Source organism: Myotis myotis, unplaced genomic scaffold (assembly GCF_014108235.1).
Source record: "Myotis myotis isolate mMyoMyo1 unplaced genomic scaffold, mMyoMyo1.p scaffold_m19_p_3, whole genome shotgun sequence".
In the NCBI taxonomy this organism is placed as follows: domain Eukaryota; kingdom Metazoa; phylum Chordata; class Mammalia; order Chiroptera; family Vespertilionidae; genus Myotis; species Myotis myotis.
The window spans coordinates 210,064,679-210,076,870 of record NW_023416335.1 but is presented as its reverse complement, the minus strand read 5'-3'; positions in this window follow the sequence as shown (position 1 = coordinate 210,076,870).

The window sequence follows — 12,192 nt, the reverse complement described above, 5'->3', positions numbered from 1 at the left end:
GTCCAATTCATGCGCTCTACTTTCCCTGAACTCTGAGGCATGTAAGTGCATGTGGGTTCCATTTAATTCCTAAAGCCTTAGCTACCTGTTGTACTATTTCTGCTACAAAGGCTGGGCCATTATCGAACCCTATGGTCAGAGGCATTCCATACCGTGAAATTATATCCTTCAGCAATGCCTTAGTGACCTCTCTCGCCTTTTCTGTGCGAGTGGGATTTGCCTCAACCCATCCTGAAAAAGTGCAATCTAAGACTAGTGGGTATTTATTTCGTCTGCTAGGCCCTACTTCTGTAGAGTCTACCTCTAAGTCCTCAAAGGGAGCTTGCCCACAGCGCTGAACTCCTATCGGTCCCACAGGACCCTGTTTGGCGTTGTTCTGAACACAGAGGAGGCAACACTGAGAGACTGAGGCACACAAGGAGGGAAGACAGGCAATCAGGTAGTATCTGCCTAACAAAGCTTCTAGGGCAGCCTTTCCTAAATGAGTGAGTTCATGCTGCTAGAGGACTACCTTAAGGGCTAACTGTTCTGGGACAGAGACCCTATGATCTGGGAGTATCCACCAGCCTTCCTTCGTTCTCTTGCCCCCTTCTTGCTGGGCCCATTCCTCTCCCTGAGGAGTGTATTTTGGAGGTTCAGGTAATTCGGGGGCCAACATGATCCGTGATGGTGCCACTTGGCTGCGGCGTCAGCACGTCCGTTTCCTTCTGACACTGAGTCTTTCCCTTTCTGAAGACCTTTGCAGTGGATGACGGCTATTTCCTTGGGCTCCCAGACTGCTTCCAGTAACTTTAAGCTCTCATTCTGAATTTTGATTCCTTTTCCTCCGGCCGTCAGGTGCCCCCTTTCCTTACATATGGCCCCATGGACATGCAGGGTAGGAAAGGCATAGCGCGAGTCAGTGTAGATGTTGGCACGCTTATTCTTACTGAGTTCTAGGGCTCTTACTAAGGCCCAAAGTTCAGCCCTCTGTGCTGACCATCCTTCAGGCAGGACCTGTGCCTCAACTCTCTCAAAGTTTGATACTATTGCATATCCGGCTCATCTTTTCCCTTCATCCAAGAACCTACTGCCGTCCGTGAACAATACTAATTCCGGGTTTTGCAGGGGTTTGTCTTTTAGATCTGGCCGGCTGGAGTAAACCTCCTCTGGGACTTCCAGACAATCATGCTCAGGGGCTCCCTCAGCAATGGGTAAAAAGGTGGCAGGGTTAAGAGCTCTCACTGCTTCTAATTGTCCCCGTGGATTCTCACATAATAGCCCTTGATACTGAGTCATCTGAGCATGAGTCAGCCAGTGCTGCCCCCTTGCTTCCATCAGGGTGACAACAGTATGAGGTACTTTACATTTAAATTTTGTCCTAAGGTAAGCTTATCTGCTTCCTTGGCTAACAATGCCATGGCTGCAAGGGCCCTGAGACACAGGAGCCACCCGGAGGCAACTGGGTCAATCTGCTTGGAGAGATAGGCTACTGGTCTTTGCCACGGTCCAAACTCTTGGGTTAGAACTCCTAGGGCAGTGATGACGAATCTCTTGAGCTTGGCATGTCAGCATTTTCAAAAAACCCTAACTTAACTCTGGTGCCGTGTCACATATAGAAATTTTTTGATATTTGCAACCATAGTAAAACAAAGACTTATATTTTTAATATTTATTTTATATATTTAAATGCCATTTAACAAAGAAAAACCAACCCAAAAAATGAGTTCGCGTGTCACCTCTGTCACGCGTGTCAGAGGTTCGCCATCACTGTCCTAGGGCTACCCCAGTGTTCTCATGAACAAAGAGATTAAAGTCCTGCATCACATCTGGTAGCCCTAGTGCTGGGGCCTCCGTGAGCTTTGCCTTTATGGTGATGAAGGTTTTCTTCTGCTTGGGACCCCAGTTGATGGGTGCCTTCTCTTCCCCTTTTAAAGCTTCATAGAGAGGTTTCGACAAAAAATGGGAGAGAACCAAGATGGTGGCATAGGTTAACGCTGGAGTTTGCTGCCTCGAACAACCACTTCAAAAGTGAAACTAGCCGAAACCGGTTTGGCTCAGTGGATAGAGTGTCAGCCTGCGGACTGAAAGGTCCCAGGTTCGATTCCGGTCAAGGGCATGTACCTTGGTTGCGGGCACATCCCCAGTGGGGAGTATGCAGGAGGCAGCTGGTCGATGTTTCTCTCTCATTGATGTTTCTAACTCTCTATCTCTCTCCTTTCCTCTCTGTAAAAACTCAATAAAATATATTTTTTAAAAAAAAGTGAAAGTAAAAGACGGAACGGACATCACCCAGAACCACAGGAACGCTGACTGAGTGGAAGTCCTACAACTAGGAGGAAAGAGAAACGCATACCGACACTCAGAGGAGGCGCAGTGCTGAAGTCAAATACTGAGGTGCGGAGTGCATGCAGAGCGGGCTGGTGGCTGAGGGCGCAGTTGGCGTTTTCAATCGGGAGGGAGTCGCAGACTCTGAGCTCCAGATCCAGGCGAGTCTTTAGGGACCCTGACTCAAACGGGAGAAGCGGGACTGTCTGGCTTCGGTCGGAGCGAGTGCAGCTTTCTCTCTGAGGTTTGCAGTGGTTGCTGGGACTCAGAGAGGCAGAGCCGCTGGGGACAGGACTGAGAGCAGCCATAACTGCTCTCTCCGGCCCACTCTGTTGATCCCATGCGACCCACCCGCCCCACCCAAGCCCTGCACAGAGGCATTTGCCAGATAGCCTCAGGCAAACGCCAGATTAGCACCTCCCTAGAGGACAGAAGTTCTCTCACTGCAGACACAGCTGACTCTCACAGCCACTTGGCCTGGAGGTCAAATCCCCCCTAGTATTAGCTACAACAATCAAGGCTTAACTACAAGACTGCGCACAAAGACCACTAGGGGGTGCACCAAGAAAGCATAACAAAATGCAGAGACAAAGAAACAGGACAAAATTGTCAATGGAAGATATAGAGTTCAGAACCACACTTTTAAGGTCTCTCAAGAACTGTCTAGAAGCCGCCGATAAACTTAATGAGATCCTCAAGAAATCTAATAAGACCCTCGATGTTGTGATAAAGAACCAACTAGAAATTAAGCATACACCGACTGAAATAAAGAATACTATACAGACTCCCAACAGCAGACCAGAGGAGCGCAAGAATCAAGTCAAAGATTTGAAATGCGAAGAAGCAAAAAACACCCAACCAGAAAAGCAAAATGAAAAAAGAATCCGAAAATACGAAGATAGTGTAAGGAGCCTCTGGGACAGCTTCAAGTGTACCAACATCAGAATTATAGGGGTGCCAGAAGAAGAGAGAGAGCAAGATATGGAAAACCTATTTGAAGAAATAATGACAGAAAACTTCCCCCACCTGGTGAAAGAAATAGACTTACAGGTCCAAGAAGCGCAGAGAACCCCAAACAAAAGGAATCCAAAGAGGACCACACCAAGACACATCATAATTAAAATGCCAAGAGCAAAAGACAAAGAGAGAATCTTAAAAGCAGCAAGAGAAAGAAACTCAGTTACCTACAAGGGAATACCCATACGACTGTCAGCTGACTTCTCAACAGAAACTTTGCAGGCCAGAAGGGAGTGGCAAGAAATATTCAAAGTGATGAATACCAAGAACCTACAACCAAGATTACTTTATCCAGCAAAGCTATCATTCAGAATTGAAGGTCAGATAAAGAGCTTCACAAATAAAGAAAAGCTAGAGGAGTTCATCACCACCAAACCAGGATTATATGAAATGCTGAAAGGTATCCTTTAAGAAGAGGAAGAAGAAGAAAAAGGTAAAGATACAAATTATGAACAACAAATACACATCTATCAACAAGTGAATCTAAAAATCAAGTGAATAAATAATCTGATGAACAGAATGAACTGGTGATTATAATAGAATCAGGGACATAGAAAGGGAATGGACTGACTATTCTTGGGGGGGAAAGGGGTGTGGGAGATGCGGGAAGAGACTGGACAATAATCGTGCACCTATGGATGAGGACAGTGGGTGGGGAGTGAGGGCCGAGGGTGGGGCGGGAACTGGGAGGAGGGGAGTTATGGGGGGGAAAAAGAGGAACAAATGTAATAATCTGAACAATAAAGATTTAATTTTTAAAAAATAATAATAGTAAAAATAAATAAATAAATAAATAAATAAAGCTTCATAGAGAGGTTTAGCCAGGTCTGAAAACCCTGGGATCCAAATTCGACAGAACCCTGCCGCTCTCAGGAATTCCCAAATCTGCCGCCGGGTGCAAGGAACTGGAATGGCACATACTGCCTGCTTTCTTTCAGTCCCTAGCCTTCATTTCCCTTGGGTGATTCAGAAGCCTAGATACTTGACTTCTTCCTGACAAATCTGTGCCTTTTTCTTAGACACCCGATAACCTGTTTCAGTTAACAGTCTCAGGAGGGCTCGCGTTCCTTCCGAGCACTGAGCTCGTGAGGAGCTAGCCAGTAGGAGGTCGTCTACATATTGGAGTAGAACACACCCCAAGTCCTGTCCTGGGAACTTAGATCAGATGCTAGTGCTCCACTAAATAGAGTAGGAGAGTTCTTGAACCCTTGTGGCAGTCTGGTCCAGGTGAACTGTTCCTTGGCCCCTGTAGTGGGTTTTGCCATCCAAAGGCGAAGAGGGGCTGGCTGGAAGGAGCTAATCTAAAGCAGACAAAGGCATCTTTCAGATCTAGGCATGTAAACCATTCCACCTCCGATGGAATGAGTTCCAGAAGAGTGTAGGGATTTGGCAGCACTGACTGCAGGGTTATAACAGCTTCATTAACAGCCCACAGGTCCTGCACCGGGTGGTAGTCATTAGTCCCAAGCTTTTTTATAGACAAGAGAGGCGTGTTCCATGGAGACCTGCATCGTATAAGAAGCCCCCACTGGAGCAGCTGGTCTAAGTGGACCTGGATCCTAGGTGTGCTTCCCTTGGAATTGGATATTGGCAGACTTTAACAGGCTGTGCCCCAGGATATTGGCAGATTTTAACAGGCTGTGCCCCAGGCTTTAAGTCGATTAGTATCGGGGCATGGTCCTTAACCAGGCCTGGAGGATTCCCTTCTGCCCAGACCAGTGGGAATTCTTCCTGAAATTCAGATTCTAATGGTGAGGCCTTTGTCTGGGGGATATAAAGTCTCCATTCTTCCTCCCTTGCCACTGTTAAGGACAGGATCATTGGGGCGGTCTCCTTACCTAGGCGAAGCTGTTCTGAGCCATCTTGAGAAAAAGTGATTTCTGCCCCCATTTTGGCTAAAAGGTCTCTACCCATTAGAGGCACTGGACAGTCTGGCAAGTACAGGAATTCATGAATTACTTGATGGCCGCCAAGTTAGCATCAGCAAGGCCGGCAGAATGGTCTACAGGTCTGGTTCCCAGTAGCTCCAATAACGGTGACCTCCTTTCCTGAGAGGGGTGCTACTTTCTGAGTGACTCCTGAGTGCTCAGCTCCCATATCAACCATAAAGTTCCAGTCTGGCCCCCAATTTTCATTTGACCATGGGCTCGTGGGGGCCCAGCTTAAAAGAGCCCGGTCTGTACTAGTTGGAATCAGCCATTGCTAGCCCAATGAGATCTGCTTCAGGTGGCTCTGGCTGATAGCGACTGGGTGGAAAAGGGGGCCCAGTTTTCTTACCTGGCCATTTGGGACATTCATTCTTCCAGTGTCCTGTTTCCTTACAATACGCACACTGGTCTCGTCTCAGGCTTGCTCTTCCTTTTCCCCATGGTCTGTATTCTTGCTTCCATTTCTGATCTGTCTGGGAGCCTGAGCCTCTAAAAGCCGCTGCTATTATATTGGCCCTTCTTTGTATTGTCCTTTCTTCCTCTTTCCTTGCTGCACTATCTCGGTTGATGAAAACCTTGTTTGCTATCTCTAGCAGCTCAGTAGCGTTTTTTCCTGCAAATCCTTCTGGCTTCTGTAGCTTTCTCCTTATGTCAGGCTGGGCTTGGCCTACAAAAGCTGCATTTACCATAGTTTGATTCTCCAGATCCTCAGGTTTAAAGGGGGTGTAGATCCGGTATGCCTCACATAGTCTCTCATAGAAAGCCGCTGGACTTTCATCAGGCTTCTGGAAGACCTCAGAGATTTTAGCCATATTGGTGGGCTTCTTGGCGCTGGCCCTGACCCCCTGGAGGAAGGCCAGCTGATATCTTTCTAGCCGGGCCCTTCTGTCTTCTGAGTTTGGGTTCCAATCAACTTCCTCATCTGGGAAGGCCTCCCTGGCCCATCTGTCTGTATCTAATATCCCTGCCGAGGCCTGGGTCTGGAGCCACTTCTGAGCCTCTGTTACTATTCTCATGTGCTCCTCAGTGTTAACGAACGTGAAAAGGAGCTGTTTGCAGTCCACCCAGGTGAGCTTCTGGGTCTGGAAGATCATTTCTAGGGGGTTTGCCATGGCCTGAGGTTTTTCAGAATAAGATGGGGTGTGATGTTGCCAATTCAGGATGTCACTTGTGGTAAAGGGTTGATAGGAGAAACCAAGATGGCGGCATAGGTAAACACTGGAGATTGCTGGTTCGCACAACCACTTCAAAAATTCAACTAAAAGACGGAACGGACAACATCCAGAACCACAGGAAGGCTGGCTGAGTGAAAATTCTACAACTAGAAGGAAAGAGAAAAGCATACCGAGACTCAGAGGAGGTGCGGTGCGGAAGTGAAATACAAAGGTGCAGAGGTGCATGCAGAGAGGGCTGGCATCTGAGGACACGGTTGTCTTTTTCAATCGGGAGGGAGTCTCAGGCTCTGAGCTCCAGTTCTGGGTGACTCTCTGGGGACCCAGACTCATACGGGAGAAACAGGACTATCTGGCATCGGTCGGAACTCGAGGGCAGCTTTCTCTCGGAGGCACTCGCAGCGATTGCCAGGAGAGCAAGCTGCTCGCTCCGCCTGCCCTGTTGATCCCCTGGAACCCCGCCCCACCCAAGCCATGCACGGAGGCTTTTGCATATGTAAGGCCCGGCCCTTTGTAATCTGAAAATTACTTAACAAACTGCAGCTGCCCCAAGGTCCCAGGGCAACTTGCATCGCTTTACAGCTGGCTTCTGCTGGGTAGCCTCAGGCAGAGGCTAGATTAGCACCTCCTTAGATCCAAGAGCCAGTGTACCCAGTGATCAGAGTGGGACCATCCAATTACAACTCCTCAGATCCCTAAGGGACACACTCAGGGGGCAGACTCAGTGAGCACCAAAGCCCCACTGAAGCAAGTCTTGCCCCAGAGGGTGTCTCCAGCACAGAAGTTCTCCCACTACAGACACAGCTGATTCTCACAGCCAATTGGTCAAATCCTCCCAGTGTTACCTACAATAATCAAGGCTTACCTACAATAAGACTGTGCACAAATCCCACAAGGGGGTGCACCAAGAGTGTCTACCTCAGGTAATTGGGGAGGCTGAGCCACTGGGCCCTATAGGACACCTAGCACAGAAAGCCACTCTATCAACACAGCGAAGCATAAAAAATGCCGAGACAAAGAAACAGGATACAAATGACAGAAATGGAGGAAAGCAAACTACTGGATATACAGTTCAAAACCACACTTTTAAGGTTTTTCAAGAATTTTCTAGAAATCGCCGATAAACTTAATGAGACCCTCAAGAAATCTAGTGAGACCCTCGATGTTGTGATAAAGGACCAACTAGAAATTAAGCATACACTGACTGAAATAAAGAATATTATACAGACTCCCAACAGCAGACCAGAGGATCGCAAGAATCAAGTCAAAGATTTGAAATGCGAAGAAGCAAAAAACACCCAACCGGAAAAGCAAAATGAAAAAAGAATCCAAAAATACGAAGATAGTATAAGGGGCCTCTGGGACAGCTTCAAGAGTACCAACATCTGAATTATAGGGGTTCCAGAAGAAGAGAGAGAGCAAGATATTGAAAACCTATTTGAAGAAATAATGACAGAAAACTTCCCCTACCTAGTGAAAGAAATAGACTTATAAGTCCAGGAAGCGCAGAGAACCCCAAACAAAAGGAATCCAAAGAGGACCACACCAAGACACATCATAATTAAAATGCCAAGAGCAAAAGACAAAGAGAGAATCTTAAAAGCAGCAAGAGAAAGAAACTCAGTTACCTACAAGGGAATACCCATACGACTGTCAGCTGACTTCTCAACAGAAACTTTGCAGGCCAGAAGGGAGTGGCAAGAAATATTCAAAGTGATGAATACCAAGAACCTACAACCAAGATTACTTTATCCAGCAAAGCTATCATTCAGAATTGAAGGTCAGATAAAGAGCTTCACAGATAAGAAAAAGCTAGAGGAGTTCATCACCACCAAACCAGTATTATATGAAATGCTGAAAGGTATCCTTTAAGAAGAGGAAGAAGAAGAAAAAGGTAAAGATACAAATTATGAACAACAAATACACATCTATCAACAAGTGAATCTAAAAATCAAGTGAATAGATAATCTGATGAACAGAATGAACTGGTGATTATAATAGAATCAGGGACATAGAAAGGGAATGGACTGACTATTCTTGGGGGGGAAAGGGGTGTGGGAGATGCGGGAAGAAACTGGACAATAATCGTGCACCTATGGATGAGGACAGTGGGTGGGGAGTGAGGGTGGAGGGTGGGGTGGGAACTGGGTGGAGGGGAGTTATGGAGGGGAAAAAGAGGAACCAATGTAATAATCTGAACAATAAAGATTTAATTTAAAAAAAAAAAAAAAGACCCAGACCTGACCCAGGAGTGTCCAGTCTAGGGGGGACTGGGTGACCAAGTAGGCGATTACATCCGATATGTTAAGTGCATCCAGGGGACAGCTGACCTGCCTTGGGGGATCAGGAAAGGCTCCTGAGAGTAATGTCGCTGTTGAGACTCTGATGACAAATAGCAGTGGGTCTGGAAAAGGGACCAGAGTCTTCCAGGTGGGAACTGCGTGTGAAAGGCCTGAAGATTAAGGCATCCTGGTAGACAGTGTATGCGGGTGAACCAAGAGACTTAACAGACGACTGACCTAGAGCAGGGGTGGGGAACCTGTGGCCCGCGGGCCGTGTAAGGCCTGCAAAACCATTGGGTCTGGCCCTGCCAAGACCCAATTGGGTTGAGTTCCCGAAACGTTTGACCACATAGAACAGGCTATTGTTAATTTGATAATTTTGTATGGCCCTCGAATGCTGTTATAATTATCCAAATGGCCCTGGGCAGAAATAAATAAATAAAGGTTCCCCACCCCTGCCCTAAAGAGACAGTGAAGCGTGTGGAGGACAGAAAGGATGGCAGGGGAGCAGGAGGCGGCCTGGGACCCGTCCAGTCTTCCCCTGGCTGAGCAACTACCTCCTGTACCTTTCAGCCGTGGTCACTGAAGGTAGGTCCCCAGCAGCCAGCCAGCCCCTTCATCCTCTCTGCTTTTTCCCCAGGAGACAGAGGGCGGGGCTCCTAAGTCAAACTGGAGAACTAGGAGGAGGGTCTTCTGGAAGCTGTCAAGACCAGAGCCCAGCACACTGTCTCTGAGAGTTCTGACATCAGAACCTGGCAGTTCTGGGCCCGAGAAATTTGGGTCCTGAAAGTTGAAATATGTCTTCCTTTCTAGCATGGTTCTGGCTGCATCCAAAAAAAAAAAAAAAAAATAGACTGGCCCTCCCTCCTGCAAGGTCCCATCTTTGCCAAGTACTTTGGCACCCCGAACCTCCCTGAGAGACATCTGACCTGCTGGTTGTGGTTTGGGTCCTTGGTCAGCTAATTGCAAGCGCCACCCAACAGGCTCTGGAGAGCCTGGTTAAGGAGAGACGGACGGGAGCGATGTTTCTAGACTTTCCGGACCTTCCAGACCGGCGGGCGGAGCACTTGGTGGCACCTGTGGCACATATGGAGGTGGTAAAAGTGGTGGGGCTACCTCAGGAGGTCCTGGCAGAACAGGGGGTTGGGCTCCCTTCTGAGGGACCTGTTTCTTTTCTCCTACCTGCTTCTTTTCTCCTGCTACTAAAACCTTATTCTGTCCCTTCTTACACACTCAGAACTGGACCCAAGGTGGCAAGGTTAGAGCAATTTCTAACCAGGTATCTATGTAGGGAAACTGATCTGGGTGTCCGGGGTCCTCCATGACTACATTCCAGACCACCCTGACCAGTCCTTCATCTAAAGAGCCTTCCGAGGGCCAGCCGACCCTGAAGGCTAGCTGTTGGAGGTCAGGTGTAAGCTGACAAGGTCCTTGCGCCTGAAGGGGCTAGCAAGGCTGGGACCCTTACCCACACAGTTTTCCCAGACTTGTTTGGATGGCGATTATCAGTAGAATGAGAGCAACCTTTGTAGAATGAGAACAGCCTTTCGTGGCTTACCAAGAAGTCTATAACTATTTACTGAGATATGCTGTACCGAGAACTTGTCCTTCTGCTCTGTCCTCCCTCAGAGATTAAGAGGAACAAAGAATACATTCCTCTTGACAGACCTCCTATTCAGTGTCTTGTGTATAAATAGCATTGTGTGGTTAATAAACTTGCTGCAGTTCCTTGATTGAGCTGTAGTCCTCCCGATCCCGCTTTCCTGTCTTTCTTTCTTTTCTCAATTCCCACCTCCCTACCTCAGCCCGGTTCAACCTGTCAGGCTGTCCCTGACAGCTAGCCATTCTAATTCAGAGAATTTCCATTTTAATACCATAATCCCCATTGAAACCCTTTTTTAAAATTGTTCAACATGCAATTGAGGACAGTGAATAGGTTTACTTTGTCCCGACCCCATGATGATTGGTGGTGAGATACAGACAAGGGAAGGGGGTGACTTGTTTTCACAGATCCACTCAGATCCCCGCCTGGCCACATCCCTTGGGAGCTTAGATTTGTCTTAGCTAAGGTGCACCCGTATAAACCCTGGGCCTGGTCACCTCCACATGGGGGTGAGTCACAGTTATGCCTTATGAAAAATCATGGAACCGCAGGTTGGGGCCCACTCGGACTCTGTAACTGAGGTCGTGGAGCCACACAAAGGATAGGCGAGGGCAGGCCCTTTCCTTCCACACTCACACACTTTCACCAGACATTCACTCAGAGTTTAAACAGTCCACTTGATTCCTGACTAATTTACCTGACAAAGTTATATGACTTCCCAGGAGGTGATCAAGCTCCCCTTCCACTCTCTTGGAGTGCACCTAACTACTTGGGGCCCCTACCTTACTGTTTCTGTGGACAGGTCCAGAGGTATCCGTCCACTTTCTCCAGATGCTGGCTGGGTCCTAGGTTGAGGTCTGGGAGCGTCCGGAGTCCCTTGGTTCAAATTCTGCTAAAATCAGCAGGGTGCGCCTCCCGGAGGCCTATCCTGTGCCCCGGGGCCCCAAACCCAGTCCACTCACTGGAGGCCAAAAAGGCCAGCATGGTTGGCTTCCCAGTCCAGGGAACCAGTTGTTGCAGAAGACCAGAGAAAAACACAAGCAATGCTTTAGAGAAAAGGAGTTACACTACTTATTACACCTGCGGACTAAACAGAATAACTTGCCAAGTCTGAGCAAAGTAACATGCAGGGAGCTTCTTTTATATCTTTCTGGTGTCTCTGTCCCTCAAATATGGATTATGCTTCTGGTCCTTTTTGTGGGCTTTGCAAAAAGGGCCCCAGCTGTTGGGGGTCTCCAGGCCATATCTAATGGTCTGGCCTGGCACCAGCACTAAGAACCCCCCCTCCGGGGCTGTGCACTGTTCATAGTTTATGGCCTCTGTGGAATGTGAGCATTTAGGTAACAGGTTCTGCTAGACCAGTTTCTGGGAAAGAGGCCGTGACTTAATTGTAGGTTATCGAGAATGTACAGTGGGCTTGCTGGCACAGATTCAGATTGCTAGCCCCCCAATTATCAGGGTTACATTGGAATTAGCCTTTTTAGACTTCTCAAAATAATTTGGGGAGCACTGAAGGCTATTCCATAGCTTCTCAAACTATTCTGCCTGGAACCCCCCACCAGTGTCAGCATTCCCTGCAAATTGACATCATAGCAAAGTCAAGGTCTCCAACGTGAGCTGGACCCTGGATGAGGCCAGTGAGCCTCTGCTTCCTGAGGCAGCTCCCATTCTCCACAGCGGCTGTTTCAGAATCTTCTAAAGATTTCAACCTTCACCAGATGCCAGTTCCCTTCACCTCCTGCCACCAAACCCTCCCATTCATTCTCTGCTTCTCACAGGCCAATTCCTCCTCCAGGGAGGGGCTGCCCTCCCCGCTGAGACCGCCCCCTCTGAGCTGCAGTCTATCTGGTCTTCTCACAACCTGGGCGTTTGGAGTTTCTTCT